The 19,610-nt window shown below is 44.5% G+C and overlaps 1 protein-coding gene across 10 annotated transcripts in view; it reads right to left on the bottom strand.

Annotated features, from left to right (window-relative positions):
• LOC123757285 (high affinity cAMP-specific and IBMX-insensitive 3',5'-cyclic phosphodiesterase 8B) overlaps positions 1-19,610 on the bottom strand; it is a 787,483-nt gene that overhangs the window by 76,404 nt on the left and 691,469 nt on the right. The window contains exon 17 of one of the 10 annotated variants that reach the window (XR_011228393.1): positions 14,093-14,289. The exons of the other annotated variants lie outside the window; for them this stretch is intronic. The gene's annotated coding sequence lies outside the window, so the exon portion shown is untranslated. The remainder of the gene's footprint in view (positions 1-14,092; positions 14,290-19,610) is intronic. 10 annotated transcript variants of the gene reach the window in all.

The raw sequence follows: 19,610 nt of genomic DNA, 5'->3' as shown, positions 1-19,610 counted from the left end.
TCACAGCGCTAGCCACAGCACCACAGCATTATTTCGTTCATCTAGGAATCTTCAAATGATTTCTTAGGTTCCTTTTCAAAATAAACGTGTGGTCAATTACTCATTTACAGGAATTAGTGACCTGGATTGTGATAATAGCAGGATTGTGGTTATAATTAGCGTTGTGCATAGTATTGTGGAAGGAGGAATTTTGATGAGGTAGGGAGGGCGAGAATTTAGGTAGCCTCATTGTGTGTGTGTGGCTGCCACTCTTGTTTTGCTAACCATACTAGCTTAGTGGTTCGCTATGGGCAACACATATGTACATGGGTATATATAGTGTGTGTATAGTGTAAAATAGTGTAAAAACAGCAACAGGAGAATGATGAGAGGAGCTATTTTGGTGAGGGAGGTGATGTAATCGTAGCGTCGTCTGCTGTGTGATTTTTCATGCAGTGTATGGTGGCCGCTGTACTGTTTGGACACAATATCGGCTTACTTGCATAGTTCTGGTAAATAAAACATGTAGATAGGTATATAGAACATGTGTAATAAGAACTATAGCAATATGGTTGGAGGAGCAATGTTGGCGAGTAAGATGTTGGAGTGAGGGAGACTGGCTGGGTGTGGCTTTTCTCACTCGAGGTGTTCTGAATGTGTTCATGGCCAAATGCTCCTATTGGCCCATACGAGGCAGCTGCTATTGGCCCATACGAGGCAGCTGCTATTGGACCATATGGGGCAGCTGCTATTGGCCCATACGAGGCAGCTGCTATTGGCCCATACGAGGCAGCTGCTATTGGCCCATACGAGGCAGTTGCTATTGGCCCATACGAGGCAGCTGCTATTGGCCCACACGAGGCAGCTGCTATTGGCCCATACGGGGCAGCTGATATTGGCCCATACGGGGCAGCTGCTATTGGTCCATACGAGGCAGCTGCTATTGGCCCATACGAGGCAGCTGCTATTGGCCCATACGAGGCAGCTGCTATTGGCCCATACGGGTCAGCTGCTATTGGCCCATACGAGGCAGCTGCTGTTGGCCCATACGAGGCAGCTGCTATTGGCCCATACGAGGCAGCTGCTATTGGCCCATACGAAGCAGCTGCTACGCGATGTCCTGAATGTGTTGATTGTAAATGTATATAATATGTGACAGTGTATAGTGAGTACATATGTTGTAAATATACATAAATGAACATGAAACATTGGTGTGAATAACTGTATGATGGGAGGGGCAAAGTTGGCAAATACAATGTTGGAGAAGTGAGGGAGGGCTGGCTGGGTGTGGCAGCTCTCACTCGTGGTGTTCTGAACGTGTTGATGGTGAATGTATATAGTGTGTGACAATGTATAGTGTGTAAATAGATTGTATATATACACAAATTAGCATGATACATAGTAAATATGTGCTGCATATGTGTACACAAGTTTCATGCTTGTAACACAGTGTCTACGGACAGTACGGATGTTGTACTGCGATATTATAGTGTACGTGTTCATTATACATTGGATTGGCACATAAAAACAATGAAAATGTATTTGGAAAGGTGCACAAAAAATGAACGAAAATATATTCGCGGCAACTCGCGCACCCCACCCCGAGCGCCCCACCGCCCCCGAGAGCTTATGGCACGGGCGCACGGGGAATGATGACGTCACGCCCCAACTTCCGGACCCCATAGCAGCCAAAGTAAGTACAATTTTGACTTTTTTTTTTTACATACCCATACTGAGGGAAGGGTTTTTGACACTTTAAAAAGAAAAAAGAATTTTTTCCAGAGAATTTATTTCCTGCGCACTGCGGGGGTGTCACATTTGGAGGCAATGCAGTTAAGGGGTTAATATTACGTATCACAAAATCTTAAGTATTTTTTCTGGCCCAAGCTGAAAAGCGATGTGGCAAAATTTTGTAATGCATGTATTGCTTGTCAACTTGTTGGGAAACCAAATCAGACTCCACTTAAAGCTCCTCTAAGGCCTATTGTCGTGCCGGAGGAACCATTTTCTCACGTGGTAATGGACTGTGTTGGTCCATTACCTTGAACTAAGTCTGGTAATATTTACCTAATCACGATGATGTGTATCACTACTCGTTACCCAGAGGCTTGTGCTGTAAGGAACATCCGAGCAAAGACTGTTGTTGCTCGTATGTTGCAATTTTTTTCCACTTTTGGACTGCCTCGGGTCGTGCAAACTGACAATGGTACTAACTTTAAGTCTGATATTTTTGAACAATTTTGTAAGGACCATGGAATAACTAATAAGGTTTCCAGCCCATACCATCCACAGAGTCAGGGGGTAATTGAACGTTTCCATCTAACTCTGAAGCAGATGTTGAAGACATCGTGGGAGAGTTCCCACACCTTCTGGGATGAGAATTTACCGTATGTTTTGTTTGCGGCTAGAGAGGGGTTACAAAGTTCACTGGGTTGTTCTCCTTTTGAGTTAGTTTTTGGCCATAAAGCTCATGGACCCTTGCAAATGTTACAGGAGAATCTGTTAGGGAACGTAACGTTAACCAAAGGTTCGGCTTTCTTTGCGCAACACCACCAGAGACTCAAGGACTGCAAGGCGGCGGCACTAAAGTATCTTGGGAAGTCCCAAGAAATGATGAAAGAACGAAACGATGCTAAGGCTAAGTGGCGGGTATTTCAACCTGGCGACCCTGTCCTGGTTTTAAAGCCTCGACTAGGGAACACTATGTCCCACAAGTATGAAGGCCCCTACATTGTGACAGAAAAGACTGGGGACCTCACGTACAAAGTGAGGCACTCTGACAAGCGTAACCAGGTAATGCTCGTACACGTAAATCGGCATGAGTTCCTGGGCCCCAGGCCCATTGCACTAACCAATGTTTCCATTTCCAGTGAGGGAGAGGATGATTGTTCTGGGGACCCAACTAATCTCATTCTCAATAATTCTAGTTCTGTGAATGCTGTGGAGGAGGGACTGTCCCATTTGCAGATGGCCCAACATGAAGAGGTGCAGTCGTTGCTTGATGAATTCTCCAGTCTGTTCGGCGAGGTCCTGACCCAGACTGATGCCATTTGCCATGATGTCAAGTTGATGGACTACACCCCCATTCGCCTTCAACCCTACCGGATGAGTCCGGAAAAGAAGGCCATCATACGGAAAGAGGTAGAATTCCTGCTCCAGCACGACCTCATCCAGCCGAGCCAGGGCTCTTGGTGCTCACCCTGCCTTTTGGCCCCCAAACCAGACGGCTCCTGGCGATTGTGCACCGACTATCGGCAGCTCAACAAGGTGACCATTGTGGATGCCTACCCGCTGCCCCTCCTCGAGGACTGCATCGACGAGCTGGGAAACGCCAAGTATGTCTCGAAATTCGACCTCTTGAAGGGGTAGTATCAAATCCCGCTCACTGAACGGGCTAAACAACTAACTGTATTCGTGACACCCGAGGGTGTTTTTGAGTATCAAGTGTTACCGTTCGGCTTGCGTAATGCCCCTGCCACGTTCCAGAGGCTAATGAACTCTTTGCTCGCTAATGTGCCAAATTGTCGGGCGTATTTGGATGATATTGTGCTCTTTGATAGTAATTGGGCTGACCACATAGTTAGGTTATGCCAGTTGTTTACAGTTTTGAAAAATGCAAATCTTACCTTAAATGCAAAAAAGTGTCATTTTGGCCAAGGCACAGTGACATACCTCGGTTATGAAGTGGGCCAAGGAAAAGTGTTACCTCGGCAAGATAAAATCAGTGCCATTCTGGAGTATCCGGTGCTAAAGTCTAAAAAGGACGTTCAAAGATTTAGCGGTATGTGTGCGTACTATCGATGCTTTTGTCAGAACTTTTCCAACGTGGCCACTCCTCTCACAGACTTGTTGCAGAAGGTCGTTAAATTTAAGTGGTCATCAGACTGTGCAGAGGCGTTTAAAAATTAGAAATTGATCTTAGCTTCCGCCCCAGTGCTTGCTAGTCCAAGGCAAATTTGACAAGGCGCATCGCAATTATTCAGTGGTAGAAAAAGAGATGTTGGCGCTAGTGTTTATATGTAAAAAATTTGAAGTTTACCTCACAGGTAATATAGTGGAAGTGTACACGGACCATAACCCACTAGTCTTCCTGAATCAGATGAAGGGGTAGAATAAACGCATCCTCAGTTGGGCATTGTACCTACAGGACTTCAATCTTTCCATTACCCACCTACCAGGCCGGCTCAACATGATAGCCAACGCTCTGTCCCGGTTGCCTGAATAACATTCATCTGAGCCACAGGAAGCCATTTACCAACTGTCATGCTTTGGTTATTTTTTTTTGTAGGTTCTCCTGTGACATTAAATATTCCGTGTCCAATTTATTTACTTCCCTGTTTTTTTGTGTATGTGTTTTTTTTTCTTTCAGAGAATTCCTTTGTACTTTTCTTGCAGAGAAATTGTTGTTTTGATTGATTTTTCTTTTATGTCATAGATTTTCCTTTTTATTCTCTGCATCCTCTTACAAAAAAATATGACTACTATTCTAGTAGTAACATTTTTTGTTCTCTGAAGGGGGGAGGAGTGTTACGACCCTGGGTTCCTCAAGTGGAAACCAGAGGTCAAATTGAACTAAATAAGCTACGTTAGATTAGCAAGACGCAAGTCGACGTGTCTTTGTTCGTATCTTCCCTGCCAAACGTAGGACGAATCTTGTTGCTCACAAGCATTCAGACTCATGAGCTTGTTGTGGATTAAGTATAACATTGTTATAAGATTAACTATCCTGAGAACGAGTAAAGTAACAATATGATGCATAGGGGAAGATTTTTAATGTGTTTAGCTGCACGATCAATTAGGCTCCTCCCGGCACCACACAATGCGGGAGCCCTGATCTGGTCGCTGGAAGCCTTCTTCTCTGTTGGAGTTCGAGGTGTAAACATCGGGACTCTGTGGCTGCACCTCTCTCCCCTTCTACCTTCCCTCTTACTTATTTCCCTTACCTTAAGTTAAGTTATACCCTGTGTTTGTAAGTGTGCCTACTCTGGTAGTGAAAGATTGGTGAGACCTGGGGGGTAGTATTTACCAGTGTTTTGGGTACTCTAAGTGTAGTGTGGTGTTGTGTTGTATTAGGGTACCACGTGGTCTAAGCTACATCAAGCTTCAGTTCTTAACCAGTAGTACTTTACCCTAGCTTGTTCTCAGTGTAAACCTTGTATCCTGCTTATGTGGACCAAGACTTTTAACGTAAGATAGTGTGGTAAATTAATTATTATTCTTATTGGTGTGAATGTATATGGGAGTTGTTAAGGGGTTAATAAATAAGTGTTAGTTAGTTAAAGGAGTATCCATTTTTCCTGTGTAGGAGATCTATGATCAACCTCTAGGCTGACTATTGCTGTAATAAGCCACTACAAGTTTATGTTTATATATTTAATGGGGGCCGGGCCTTTTAGATCTCCCACATTTGATAACCCTTAATGCTAACTACTGCCCATACATCCATTAATACTAGACTCCCCATAGAACATACATTTATTTGTAACATCCCACAATACTATTTTTGCTTTTATTCACTATATACAGATGCTATATATAAGTATCTACATTCGTGTTCACCATAATGAACCACTAAGTTGCTATTATGAGTCAAAAAGTAACGAGGAGTGACCGCCGTGTACCAGCCAGCCACTCACGCCCTCCCTCAAGTCACCTGACTCACCCACATTCTCCTCCCACAATACTGTTTTTGCTTTTATTCACTATATACAGACACTGTATATAAGTATCTACATTCATGTTCACCATAACGAACCATTAAGTTGATATGGTGAGTGGCAGTGGCAGCCCGCCACTGGTTGCCACTCCCTCCCTACCTCACCTCACCTGACTTGCCACCATTCTCCACCCACCATACTGTTTTTGCTTTTATATACAGATGTTATATATAAGTATTTACATGTTTTGTTCACCATAACTGTACATCTAAGCTTGTATGGTGAGTAAAGGCACAAAGGCGTAAGACCTCACACAGTCAGCTGATGGCTGCCGCCCTCAAGGCCAGACGCACTAATATTTCTCCTCCAACAATACTGTTTGTGGTGTTATTACGCTATATACACACATTATATATAAATATCTACCCGTTTTATTCACCATACTTGTACAAGTAAACTGGTATGGTGCCCAAAGACCATCTTGGTAACCAGTAAACATGATAAATCGTGCAGATGACGCTACCGCCTTCACCAAAATGGCGGCTCCCAACCTACTACTCTTGCTGTTATCTCAGACTATACACACGTTATATATAAGTATCTACATTTGTGTTCACCATAGCAAACCACTAAGCTGGTATGGTGAGTGCAGCCAATAAAAGGTGGCCACACACAGTCAGAAGACAACGCCACCACCCTCCCTCCCTCCCACAGCATTACTCCTCCCTCCATGGAGCACAGCGCTAAATATCACCACAATCCTGCTATTATCAGAACCCTGGTCAGTTTTATCACAGTCAGGGGTCTTCTGTAATAATATCATCGCTACATAATAGCATGAACAAGTATATTAAGGCATTTTTAGGCGATGATGTGGTCACAAGCTGAACAGCAGTGCTGTGAGCTCATGCTGCGTGCATCAGGCTTGGTAGCTCACTGAATACTGAGGCCCCTAACACCCGGGAGTTTGGCCCACGATTTTTTTTTTTTAATGGCGTCTGTTTACAAGAACCTTGATGAAGGTGTGGTGAACCCCGTGTATCCGCGGGTCGTTTAAATCTTGCGTAGTACTCTAAAGCATCACATGATGAGATGCGCAATTTACTGCAAGTCGGTCAAAGCATCATATGATGCGATGCGCAATTGAAGGGTTAAACATAATACAGGGTACAAAACACAATTGAATCTGCCCATAGAAGGAAAACAGTATGTCAAGGATTTGGGAATAATGATGCCCGACGACCTAACGTTTAGGGAGCATAACCAAGCAAGTATTGCGTCAGCCATAAAAACGATAGGATGGATTACGAGAACCTTCAAGTTCAGAGATCCCATCACAATGGTTGTAGTCTTCAAATCACTTGTGTTGTCCCGTCTTGAGTACTGCTCAGTACTCACTTCCCCCCTTCAGAGCAGGAGAGATTGCTGAAATTGAGGGAATACAGAGAACATATACGGCACACATAGACGAGATAAAGCACCTAAATTATTGGGATCATCTCAAAGCTCTCCAAATGTACTCACTAGAAAGGAGACAAGAGAGATACCAAATAATATACACATGGAAAATACTGGAGGGACAGGTCCCAAATCTGCACAGTAAAATAACAACGTACTGGAGTGAACGACATGGAAGAAAATGCAGAATAGAACCAGTGAAGAGCAGAGGTGCCATGGGCACAATCAGAGAGCACTGTATGAACATCAGAGGTCCACGGTTGTTCAACGTCCTACCAGCAAGCATCAGAAATATTACAGGAACAACCGTGGACATCTTCAAGAGGAAACTAGATTGTTTCCTTCAAGGAGTGCCGGACCAACTGGGCTGTGGTGGGTATGTGGGCCTGCGGGCCGCTCCAAGCAACAGCCTGGTGGACCAAACTCTCACAAGTCAAGTCTGGCCTCGGGCCGGGCTTGGGAAGTAGAAGAACTCCCAGAACCCCATCAACCAGGTATCAACAGAAACATTGTGGTGGGGTCCGGGGCTTCCCCCTCCCTCTCTTTGGGCGGGGAGGGCTGCGCGGACGATCGGTGCGGCAGTAAAGTGTGATGTTTGCTTGTTTCTTTGGGATTGTAGGGTGTTTCTACCTCTCTGTTCGGTTTTGTTTTAGTTTTTTACCATGTGGGGTTTGTTTTATTATGCCTACCTTTCTGGGTGCCTAACACCAGTCGATGGCAGATAAGGAAATCCCCAACCACAAGGGGGTTTTCCAGGGCCATTGCTCCCTGAAACCTCTCTGAAGGGGCCTGGTTCTGGCACTGGTCCCTGGTAGGTCTGAACACTTTAGCTAATGTCCCAGTCTAATATAACATACATTAGCCCGATAAGCTCCAGGGAGCTGTAGGGGCTCCCCACAATAAAGCTGTTTAGAAACCATCATGAATCGAAGGGACCACCAAAAACCAAGGTGAAGAAAGGTAAGGCCCAGTCCAGAGACCAAGAAAGCTCAGGCGGTGCATGAGCAGGCCGGAGATGAAAAAAATGCACAAGAAAACTTGCGGAACAGGACAGAAGTGACATCATCCTCGAATGCAAGCTGCAGCGGCTCCGCCAACGCTGCGTGATAAGAAACAGCAGTATTCGACATGAGATGCCAATACAGAAAAAGCCAAGAGGGAACTGACAAAACACCCTTGTCCAACACCAGTGAAACCCGGCGAAGAGAAAAAATATGGCGGGAAAACCGCCAAGAATCCTCATACTGTCGCTGAGAAGACCGCAGATGGGACACCATCAAAGAAACCACCTGAACACAATACAAATGGTGGTACATATGCATCAGAAAGACCAGAAATTTATTGCAGAGAGCTGTAGAAAAATGCCCGGGTTTAGACACCAAGCAAGCAGTGCCTGAAACCTAGGCTGGGTCAGCCACCAAGGGGCAAGGAGAACTCTTCATGATAGGATTCAGTTGAGCCAGAATCCAGAGCAACAGGTGGACCGGGAAAAAAAAACAAAGGAATCCCCACCTCGACCGGTCTCACTGAAAAGCGTCCACCACAAAGGCCTCACAGTCAAGAAATGACACCGTGACAAGAAATACGCTGAAACCACGCAGATGCAAAGAGGTCCACCTCAGGGTGCCTGTACATCCGACAAAGCCAAAGGGAAGAATTGACACAGGTTGTCTACTAGGACATTGAACACACTCTGAATAGGAACTGCACAGAGAGCTAAACTTCGAGAATTCAGCAGAAGAGCTACCTGAAGGCGACCAGCCCCCAAAGAGCCATGTACCAAAAAAAATCCCTCCTAGTTGAGACAATGAATCACAGGGAAGCAGTCTGAATGGAACCAGATCACTGAACCCCAAGGGAGCCGAATCCTTCGCAGCGCCTGCCACACAGCCGCAAACACCCACACTGTGCTGGAAGCCTGAAGCATGGACAGCCACCAACACGCCTGGCTGGACAGGAAAGCACTGGACACAAAGCCTCAACTGACAGATGAGACATTCATGAGCACATTGAGCAAGGGAGAGGAAAGGCACCATGGCACCGAACCCCAAAAACCCTGAAGAGGAAACCTAGGTGTCGCAGCAACTGGCACAAGGACACTGGGGGACAAACCCAGCAATCATGAGAGCGATGAAAGAGGCTACCCCAAAGATACCAGAACAACCTCCAAAGTCAAACCCAACTCAGTGGACAAACCAGAAGAGCAAAGCTCAGGCTCCCACACAGTTAGCTGAGCAACCGCCGCATGGCCCTGGTACCCCCTCAAAAACAGTCGATGGTGGGAGCACAGCTGGAGCAAGGCCATGGGAGGGAGAGAAAGGGATGCAGTCTGAGAATCCCACACAAGGCCCAGCCAAGCATGAACCTGGGACGGAACCAACTGGGACTTCCACCAGTTCACCAGGAGCCCGAACCCAGCAAGCTGCTAGCCAGATTCCTGGCTAGCAGGCAAGCAGACTGGCTGGGAGGCCACACCAACCAGTCATTGAGGTAGGACAAGACCTGAAGACCCAGCAGACAAAGACAGACCACCACTACCCAAGTCAAATGCATAAAAGTGTGAGATGACAGAAATAAGCCCAAAAGGGAGAATGGAGGCAGGAAACCTGTTGCCCCACAACAAACCAAACCAAACCCCGAACCCTGGACGGACAGGGATGTGCCAATATGCGTCCTTGAGATCCAGGGAAAGCATCCAAGTGCCCAGATCAAGAAGAAGCCAAACCTGGGACAATGTATTCATCCATAAGGAGGGGCAAGGAAACATCTGGTACAGACAAGACAAGTCCAGAATGTACCAGAGATCCACACAGTCCTGTATATATATGGTTGGAACCCACCTGAGAGAAGAGATCAGTTTGACCACAACCAAGCGAACCCACTCTGGAAAGACCTAACAGATGAAAGGAGAAGAGGCCAGTGTCCCCCTCCCCCTTCCCCAAGACCCAACCCCCAAAAGGGAGGAAGGTCTGCTCAACACCACTGAAGGCTCCAAGAAGCGACCCCCAAAAAACACGAATTGGGGAACCAGGTATGGGTAAAAAGGGACAGCCTTCCCCCATTGCCACGTTAACTAGGCGACCCGCGAAAGTCCTGAAGATAACCCCGAGAGCTCAACTTCCGTGCAGAGTGACTATTGCTCCGACAAGATGAAGGCAGCACCGGGGACACCACCGACCCCCAAAACTGGCACTACAGGTCTACCCCGAAAACTGAAGCCTAAGCTCTGGCTACACCCTGCCGGGAGGGCCAGGAGGGACCCCCCAAGAGAACCAACCAATCTGAAAGAGGCCAGCAACAAGTAAAAGTTGCCGACCAAAACTGAGATACACAAACAAAACAGGAAAACCTCAGGAAACCAAAGAGGACAAAACGGCTAAACCGGCTGAAGAGCAAAGTACCCATGCCAAATCCAGCGAAAGAGCCAGCACAACCTATCAACACGAGACAGGAGGTGAAAATGCCACCTGGAGGAAGGGTGCAAACAGCTACAGAAAGACAGACGACACAGAAGCAGCCGAGACAAAGACCCCTAGCCAAAGCCCCCCCCACCCTGCAACCCTGCATCTTCTGAAAGCCATACCAAAGATGGCTCGAGAAGACCCAAAAATCGCAAGACAGAAGCCAAGTGGCCAGAAGTCTGCAATCATTGGCCACCAAAAGAACCGAAAGGGTGGTGGACTTGGGCATGAGACCCCACCAGACTAACATCACAAGCAAGTGCAGGGCGAAGAGGCACACATTAAGAAAGTTTAGAAAGGCCACCCCCCCCCCCCATCCAAAGAACACCTGCAACACACATGAACCTTAAGTGCGCGGGGATGACAAAAGCCACAACAAGTCCCAAAAGAAAAGAAGGGACAGCCTGCCAAGCAGGAAGACACTGGAGCCTGAGAACGCACCCAATACAGGGAAAAAGAACCAAACTCAAAGAAAGCCGGAACCATCACAATGGCATAAACCACAGGAGGTGAGCACCAAGCACCTCCCGAACCTCCACACGGAAAATCTGAGAGGAAGAAAACCTCTGGAAAGATGAAACCGAGGAACCCAAAGGCACCCGGAAACTAACCCGATGGGAAGCCCTACCCAACTCAAATGCAGAAAGGGAAAGAGGGGTACAAAAACCCCCTCCTCTGCAGAAGAAGCCCTTGTGCAGGGGGCTCAAGGGCCAAAGCAGGCTCAAACAGAACCCAAGAGTGCCACTCGGAATTTCTGAGTCCCAGAAACTGGCATCAAAGGCTCTGGGGCAGAGCCCTCAGCCACAACCACCACCGTAGAAGGAAAGGTGAAATCCAGGGGCAAAAGCTTTGAAAAATGGAGTTGGCTGGGGAGAGACTGAAGCACTAGCACGAAGAAGAGGCTCAACCACCCCCGCACCCAGAACAGAAGGGGTAGCCCTCGAAGCCACCCGAGCATTGCCTTTCTTGAGGTTATCTCGAGTTGATTTCGTGGCTTTAGTGTCCCTGCGACCCGGTCCTCGACCAGGCCTCCATCCCCAGGAAGCAGCCCATGACAGTTGACTAACTCCCAGGTACCTATTTACTGCTAGGTAACAGGGGCATCGGGTGAAAGAAACTCTGCCCATCGTTTCTCGCCGGCGCCCGGGATCGAACCCGGGACCACAGGATCACGTGTCCAGCGTGCTGTCCGCTCGGCCGGCCAGCTCCTCGGCTTCGGCTACCTTGAGCTAAACTCCATCCAGACACCGAAACCCATAAACATTCGAGAGCTGGCAGCAGGGAAAGAGGGTGGGTGAGGGGGGGGGGGAAATGGAAAGGAAAAAGGGCAAACATGCTCACCCGGGAAGCAAGAAGGGGAGCGGATTGAACCAAGGCCAAAGCAACCAATACCCTCTAAAGCCAAATCCCTAAAACCCAAGCGGGAGAGCTCTGGGCCTTAAAATAGGTACACAACCCGACACATTGCATCACAGAAAATCAGCTATGCAACAAGACCACCGCCCAATTCCATAAAATATCTGATAGGGGATAAGGGAAATAGAGCACAAGCAGGGAACACGTCCCACAAGACTCCGGGCTGGAAGTGTCACCCAACCCAACAGGCAGCATGGCAGAGGCTGAATGGATGATCATCACTCAGAGGCAGGGGCAATGAGCAACCAACAAATTTGCACAAGGAGAGAGCAGACTCAGAAGAGGTACCATTGTATAACTGAGCCCACTGGGATTTTTCCACAGCCTCTAAGGTGAATGAACCAGACAGGAAGCCCAGGCACTGGGGCCAGCTAAGCCTGTAAACCCTGTCAATGAAAGTAATCTGACTGCAAGCAGTTGGAGAAAAGCCTCGGGGGTAACATAGAAAGATCACCACTACACCATAGGCAAAGCCTAATCAGGCGAAAAGTAGAACTTCACCGCCAGGAAAAAAAGGGGAAAATGCTGTGAAAAGTGAAAGGACAATAAAAACCCCGAAACTCCACAACCGGAAACTAACCCAATGGGAAGCCCTACCCAACACAAATGCAGAAAGGAAAAGAGGGTACAAGCTAACAAGCAGAGTGAAACATTGGCCTGCTTTCGATAGTGGAAAAGAGGCTGCACCAGCCAACAAACATACCCCTATTCAGGGCAAGGCAGAATGCCCCAAGACCCCCAACATACCCGAAAGGAAAAGACAACCACAAGCAAGGAAGTCCTTCAATGGGGAGTGAACCCTGAATGCCCCAGGAAAGATAACCCTGAGATGCAAGGGCAGTATTTACGGAGCACCTAGGGACAGTCACCCAGCTCCAGTACTCGATAGTCTTGGCAACACGCACACATACATTTTATAACACTGCCTCAAGGGCAAAAACACCAAAGAAAATAGGAACACAGAGCCAGAGCGACAACAACCACTCGGCACGCATCAAAGAACTGACTGGGGCGGCCTGACTTACCCAGGTTGGTTCCCCCCCTGTGGGAGGGTGGGGGGAACAAACGAGCAGGGAGTTCGTTGGACGAAGTTTCGCTTGTTTGCTTCTGAATCTCCACACATAAGAAGCCTTTGGGGGGACTACTTGAATCAGGAAGCATAAATGGGAGTGAGCCATTGAGGAATTCATCTCAAATAACAATGGGGAGCACAACAATCTCTCCACATTAATCAAACCAACTATCAATCAGGGGTGTAAAGGCACCCAGCAACCCATTTTAGGGTCTCCCCTCCACAGCTCTGAACACCCAAGGAACAGAAGACACAAGGGAAGAATCAAGATCCATGCGAGATGTAGAAGACAGAAAAAACATCCCACAAAGGATACATGATTCAAAATCCCCCTAAGAAACAATAGGCAGTGGGTCCTCAGTTGGATGCATTGGCTCAACTACCTCCAACATTAAAGTGGGAGGAGGTTCCTATCATACGTGCTCTTTTCCCTAAATTTTGTGTGATGTTGGGTGTGTACCAAACACCAACCCCTTGTACTTTACTTGTAAATATTTCCCTTACAATCCTCTCATCCATCACCCTCTCTATACTGTTTATTCAAATTCTCATTTAGTATTTTTCATAATGCTTCTATTACCCCACAACTCATATTATATACCTCCTATACCATCTTACATTGCCCATGCATTAAGCCTTTATTTACATATTTTCACCGTCCTTATTTATAATTACCACATGCATTGTTTAAGTACTTAATTTCAACAACTTGAATTTTAGATTTATAGTACTGTACTTATTTCATTCTTTGTGGTTAGCAGGAGTATACTGTTATGCAATCCTTTCTTCACATACATACAGTACTCATTTCTTTCTTTCATACTCATTCCTAGAGACCAAGTTACTTCTGTTCTTTACACTAATCACTACTGCTCAATGTTTGTACAAAACAATAACAAACAAACAAGTTCCTCAACCTCTTCTGTGACCTCACAATACATTTCAGTCTTACACCCCACCATATTGTTTATTCTGTAAAGTAAAATCTACTACAGTACTTGACTCTATCACTTTTAAAATCCCACCACCTTACTCTTATCAGCACTTACCTTAACTTTCTTCTATTGCATAATGTGTTGAACTCATTCACCATTTTCTTAACCTTTTTCACTTTCTCCCATCAATACCGTTCCATCAGCAAAAAGACTAGTCAGCCGGGGCCATATGTTTCCATCTAGAAACAGCTAGGTTCTTGCCATGATCTCTCTTGTTTTCTTCCCCTCCTCCTGCTCCATCCATATATTTACTGAAAAGTCACAGGGACACTACACAGCCTCTTCTTACTCCTACAACTATTTCCAAATTTTTCACTTATTCTTGCATTAACTTTGATATAAACTTTACTTCCTCTATAAAGTATTCACTGCATGATACCTGGCCACTCCCCCTCGTACACCACACATTTTCATATCCTCTCATAAGGCAATCCAAACCATGTTATCATATGTTCTTCCCAGTTTCATGAATTGCAGATAATATCTTCCTGTTTTACTATAATTTCTGCTCTATCATATTTAGATCTACTGAAAATATCTCCTCTATCCATTTTTCACTTTTTTATAAACTTTTGTTCCTGGTTTGTTCTACATTGTTAGTTTTCACACTTTATAAATTGTATCTCTTGCATATATTTCCATAATAAAAGATAAGTTCCCTATGCTTTCTACATTCATACAGTGCATACCACTCTTGCTCTTGTACAATGGTATCATTTTTACTCCTGTTCAGTCATCCATCAGTTTGTGTTCATTCTTATGAATATCACACAAACATTTTGCATTCCAGTATACAACTTTTGCTACCACCCTATTTTTCAATATCTGTAGCTATTCCATCGAATTCTGATATTTATCACTGATAATAGCTTATAGCCTAAATATGCTAATTTTACCTTGTTTCTTTGTATTATTTTCTCATTTTAAAACTTTCTACCACCACATTCCATTAAAAACAATATATCATAAGCTGTCACTTGAATAACTTGAATAACTTTAATCTATAACTAAGATACAATTTCCATTCTATCAGTATCTCATATTCTTCAAATTAAACTTTCATTTGCAACTCTTTATTATTTTGCTTGCATTTCCCCCTTCCCTTGTTAAGTTTCTTATATGTACCCTTTCTTTTTATCTATACTTTTTTCAAAATGCTTGTTCAGCCTACATTATCAGTCTTTTTACACTTAAATTCAAAATTCCATTACAATACTATTTAAATCTTTCGATCTTCACCTGCCAAAACTTGTCATAATTATTTGATTTACTGTATGCAGCTTTCTTACCTTTCACTACCTTCCCTCTATTTTTCTATATCACCATTTTTAATATTTTTATAACTTATGTTTGCTGGATTTAATATGCAGTGGAACCTTGCTATAATGAAACATGTTTGTGAAAAAGTCTAATTCAAGTTTTTATCGTAAAGAATACCAACTATAACACAAATAACAGTGGTCATTGCATCTTTTAATGTGTATTCAGGCCCCACCTATGCCTAGACATCAGATGTGGCTGGCACAACCCCATCCAAATATTAAAAAACTAGCACTGAATGTAGTGAAATGCCTCTTTCTGGTAAGACCTCAGTGGCTCTCTGTTGTTAATTACCTAGTTAGCTCCATGCATCTTAGTTAAATTGAGTCACACCAGGACCTTGCAGGTCATTAACAGCCTAGAGGGGACCATAGGCCAAAACATTGCATCACCTCCCCCCTCACCTCACAGACATTCAGAAACTGAGAGTCACAATATATGAGAAATAGGCCACCAGATAGGTAAAGCAAAACAGTAGTAATTTTTTTTGTAAATCTAAGCTTCTCTGAAAACAAGCCCCCCCCTTGTTTTAATGCAGTAGTTTAAGCACTAAAATGAGGCATCCCAATAGAATTATACTTCACCCACTAGTAGCTATTGCCCACCACCAGGTAGCAGCACTGAGAGGCTCCTGGAGCAGCTGATACATATCCTTAGTCATGAGCTGATAAAAGGCAACAAACTGATGCATCAGAAAGGGAAAAGGGGGGATCCTGGAAGCCATGAGGTACAACCAGAAAGAAGCGTTATGTTACATTCAATTCTCATTTTGTGGGCGGGCTCTGAAATGGCACCTTGTTGCTATCTCACCACAGAAACCCAAACCAAAAAGGGACTCAAAAGGAGTAGATGAGAGCTAAAGCCAAGAAACTACCAAAGGAAGGGGAATTAGTGATGGGGAACTTACCAAATACCACACAAGCCTGGCACAGTCCTGTCACATTAACAAGGTAATCAGCCCCCAAAACACTAAGACTGCCAGAACTCCTCTGAGCGCAAACATCAGCCGAAGACATATTGGCAAAGACAACAGATAAAGCTGCAAACTACTGCACATCAATGGTCCGAGTGTAGACCACTGGCCGGGCAAACTTGATGACAAATAGGCCTTAGAATAAATGACTAAAGACACCAGGGACACCAAGGAGTGAAACAAATGATGTAAAGTGCTTAGAAATGACAGAAAATTACAGTGTTGAGGATGGCAAACTTTGGTCAATAAGTCAAAACCTCTCAAAGAAAGACAAAGAAAAGCTGAAAACAAACCTCAATGAAGTGAAATGTCAAAATGGGAATAAAAATGAAAAAGAAAGAGTTTTTTCTACAAAGTGTTAGGGACTGAAAAGCTAGTGAAATGGTACATAAAAACAAAACAAAACAAAAAATAATTAGAGGAAGGGTAAGTAAAGGACAAAGGTAAAGGGAACATGCTCCTGAAAATGGTATATACCAATATAGATGGAGTGAGATAACAAATGCTGGAGCTAAGATATATAATTCAGCTTAACCTTTAAACCGCTAAGGGCTTTTTGGCCTGCAACACTGCCAGGCGCAACAAAAAAAAAATCCAAAAAATTCTTTCGTCTTATAAAAGTGTTCATTTGCGTTCCCTGATCACAGGAAAAAAAATCGTAGGTGGCATATTTTGGATGCCCCAGCTGGTATATTTTCCACCCCCAGCTGGTGGGATGCCAGTTTGACCAGTTTTACTTCATTCTATATCTTTATCTCTCTTGTCAGTCAGTTCATTGCACTTCTTTCCTAGTGAATATTAGATCCAGAATTGACTAAACATCTCCTTTCCTCATTCTTGTAGCCTGCTTGATGTGTTGATACATAAATGTCTCCAGAATGAAGTTTACAAATCTGTCTGTCCAAATGTCCTCTGTTCTTGTTTCGTAGGCCTCCCAGTCTGTTGCTTTCAAGTTGAAGTCCCCCAGTACTAACAATCATGATTTTTCTTTATCTGCTTTAACTATAATCTTTCATGACTATTAACCACTGGACTGCGCCAACTGAGAAAACTTTTTTTTTTTCGTACCCATTCAAAATGTGTGCGCGGTATGTTGTGCACGAAATGTACTCTTACGACCTCCAGTGAGAGGCAGCCATATTGGAAAAAAATCCCAGAATGCCCTAGGGCTGCTAGCTAGGTTAGTACTAAGTGTGCAACCATGCGTTGTGTACGCGCCTCTGGTTCCCAAACACCTGTCCGATGTGGTGTTAAAAGATCATGCTCTGTCGCTGAAATTTAGACCTTATTGTTTGAAGAACATAAGGGTCATGATGTTTGTGCAGCTAGGTGCAATAAGGACCTAACACAAAAGTTGGATGCAAGTGATACAGCATATAAGTGGATGATACAGTGAGCGTATCCAGTTGTAGCTCTGAGCGCCACTCTTGCCTACCTATGTCATCTCCAATTTATATAGATGATACATAGTTGAATTGTTTTCTGCATTCAGTGATGATGCATCTGATACAAGTAGCACAGATGAACAGTTTTAGCAGCTTCCATGGTGGTGTTTTCCATAGATATTTTCAAGAATACCTGAATCTCTTCCAGAATGCCTGAATCTCTTCCAGATTGACTAACACTCTTTGAAGCTGGCTGAATCTCTTCCAGAATTCCTGAATCTCTTCCAGATTGACTGACATTCTTTGAGGTTGGCTGAATCTCTTCCAGTGTGGAACTTTACAAAGCGATTTTTTCAAAACTACCCCTACAAGTTGATCTTTTCCTATTATCTTTTCAATACTACCTTATGCTTTACAAGCTTGGCTACATACCACCTACAAGTACTGGAGCCAAGGGTGTGCATGTTTTTTCAAGCACACAGAATGAAGAAACGGGAAGCGAAAATCTATCTGCACCTGGTGCAATGAGAGCGAAGTCACGCTGTGTCCCATGGACCAATTCGTTGATTATTACTCAATTCCGAAGTACTGAGCGTGTAATATAGCGTGTTCCTGTGTAAATAGTGTGTGAAAATGTACATATTGTAATTTTAGTGAATATTTAACAAGTATTATTGCAACAATAAACATTTATTGTGGACACATTACTGACACGTGTATCACAGTTCCATGGAAAACAATGAACGTTCTACTGTGTACATATTGTAAAGGACACAAATATGCATCATATACGATAAAAAAAAAAATAAAACCACATTGGAAATACATAGAACAAATAATTGAAAATATATTTGTGGAAACTCGTGGTGCTTGAATAGCCCGCTCGACCGCGTCTTGGACCGACCAACCCCTGATGACATCTCAGTGCACTTTGTCCACATCCCCACAGCCAAAGTGGAATTTGGTATTTATTTTAACATAGACATGTTCAGGGAAGGGAATTTATCATTTTACAGAGAAAAATAATTTTTGGGGAACACTTGATTTCATACGCACAGGGGGAATGCCACAAAAAAAAAAAAAAAATAAACTCGGTGCATCACAGTGATTAAGAGGCCCTCTTGTTTGTCATCTAGTTCCTCCTTTGTCCATATGTTGCTGGTGGGCTGTAGGCATTTATGATTATCAGTTTATTATCCCAATTCCATACCTGCAATGCCATTATGTCAATTTCTCAAATGTTTTTGGTTATTAACCCTTAAAGTGCGCATCACGTCATATGACGTGTTGGACGTTGTTCCAGTCAACTGCGCATCACGTCTTATGATGTGTTGGAGTACTACGCAAGATTTAAACGGCCCGCGGATACACGGGGTTCATCACACCTTCATCAGGGCTCTTGTAAACAGACGCCATTTAAAAAAAAAATCGTGGGCCAAACTCTGGGGTGTTATTGGCCTCAGTATTGAGTGAGCAACCAAGCCTGACGCACGCAGCATGAGCTAACAGCACTGCTGTTCAGCTTGTGACCACAGCATCGCCTAAAAATGCCAAAATATACTTGTTCATGCTATTATGTAGCGATGATATTATTACAGAAGACCCCTGACTGTGATAAAACTGACCAGGGTTCTGATAATAGCAGGATTGTGGTGATATTTAGTGCTGTGTGCCATGGAGGGAGGAGTAATGCTGTGGGAGGGAGGCTGGTGGCAATGTCTTCTGACTGTGTGTGGCCAACTTTTATTGACTGCACTCAGCATACCAGCTTAGTGGTTCACTATGGTGAACACAAATGTTGATACTTATATATAACGTGTGTATAGAGGGTATAAACAGCAAGAGAAGGTTTGGAGCCGCCATTTTGGTGAGGGCGGTGGCGTCGTCTGCACGA

Source organism: Procambarus clarkii, chromosome 13 (genome assembly GCF_040958095.1).
Source record: "Procambarus clarkii isolate CNS0578487 chromosome 13, FALCON_Pclarkii_2.0, whole genome shotgun sequence".
In the NCBI taxonomy this organism is placed as follows: domain Eukaryota; kingdom Metazoa; phylum Arthropoda; class Malacostraca; order Decapoda; family Cambaridae; genus Procambarus; species Procambarus clarkii.
The sequence above is the reverse complement of the archived record's forward strand: the minus strand, read 5'-3'. Positions and strand labels throughout refer to the sequence as shown.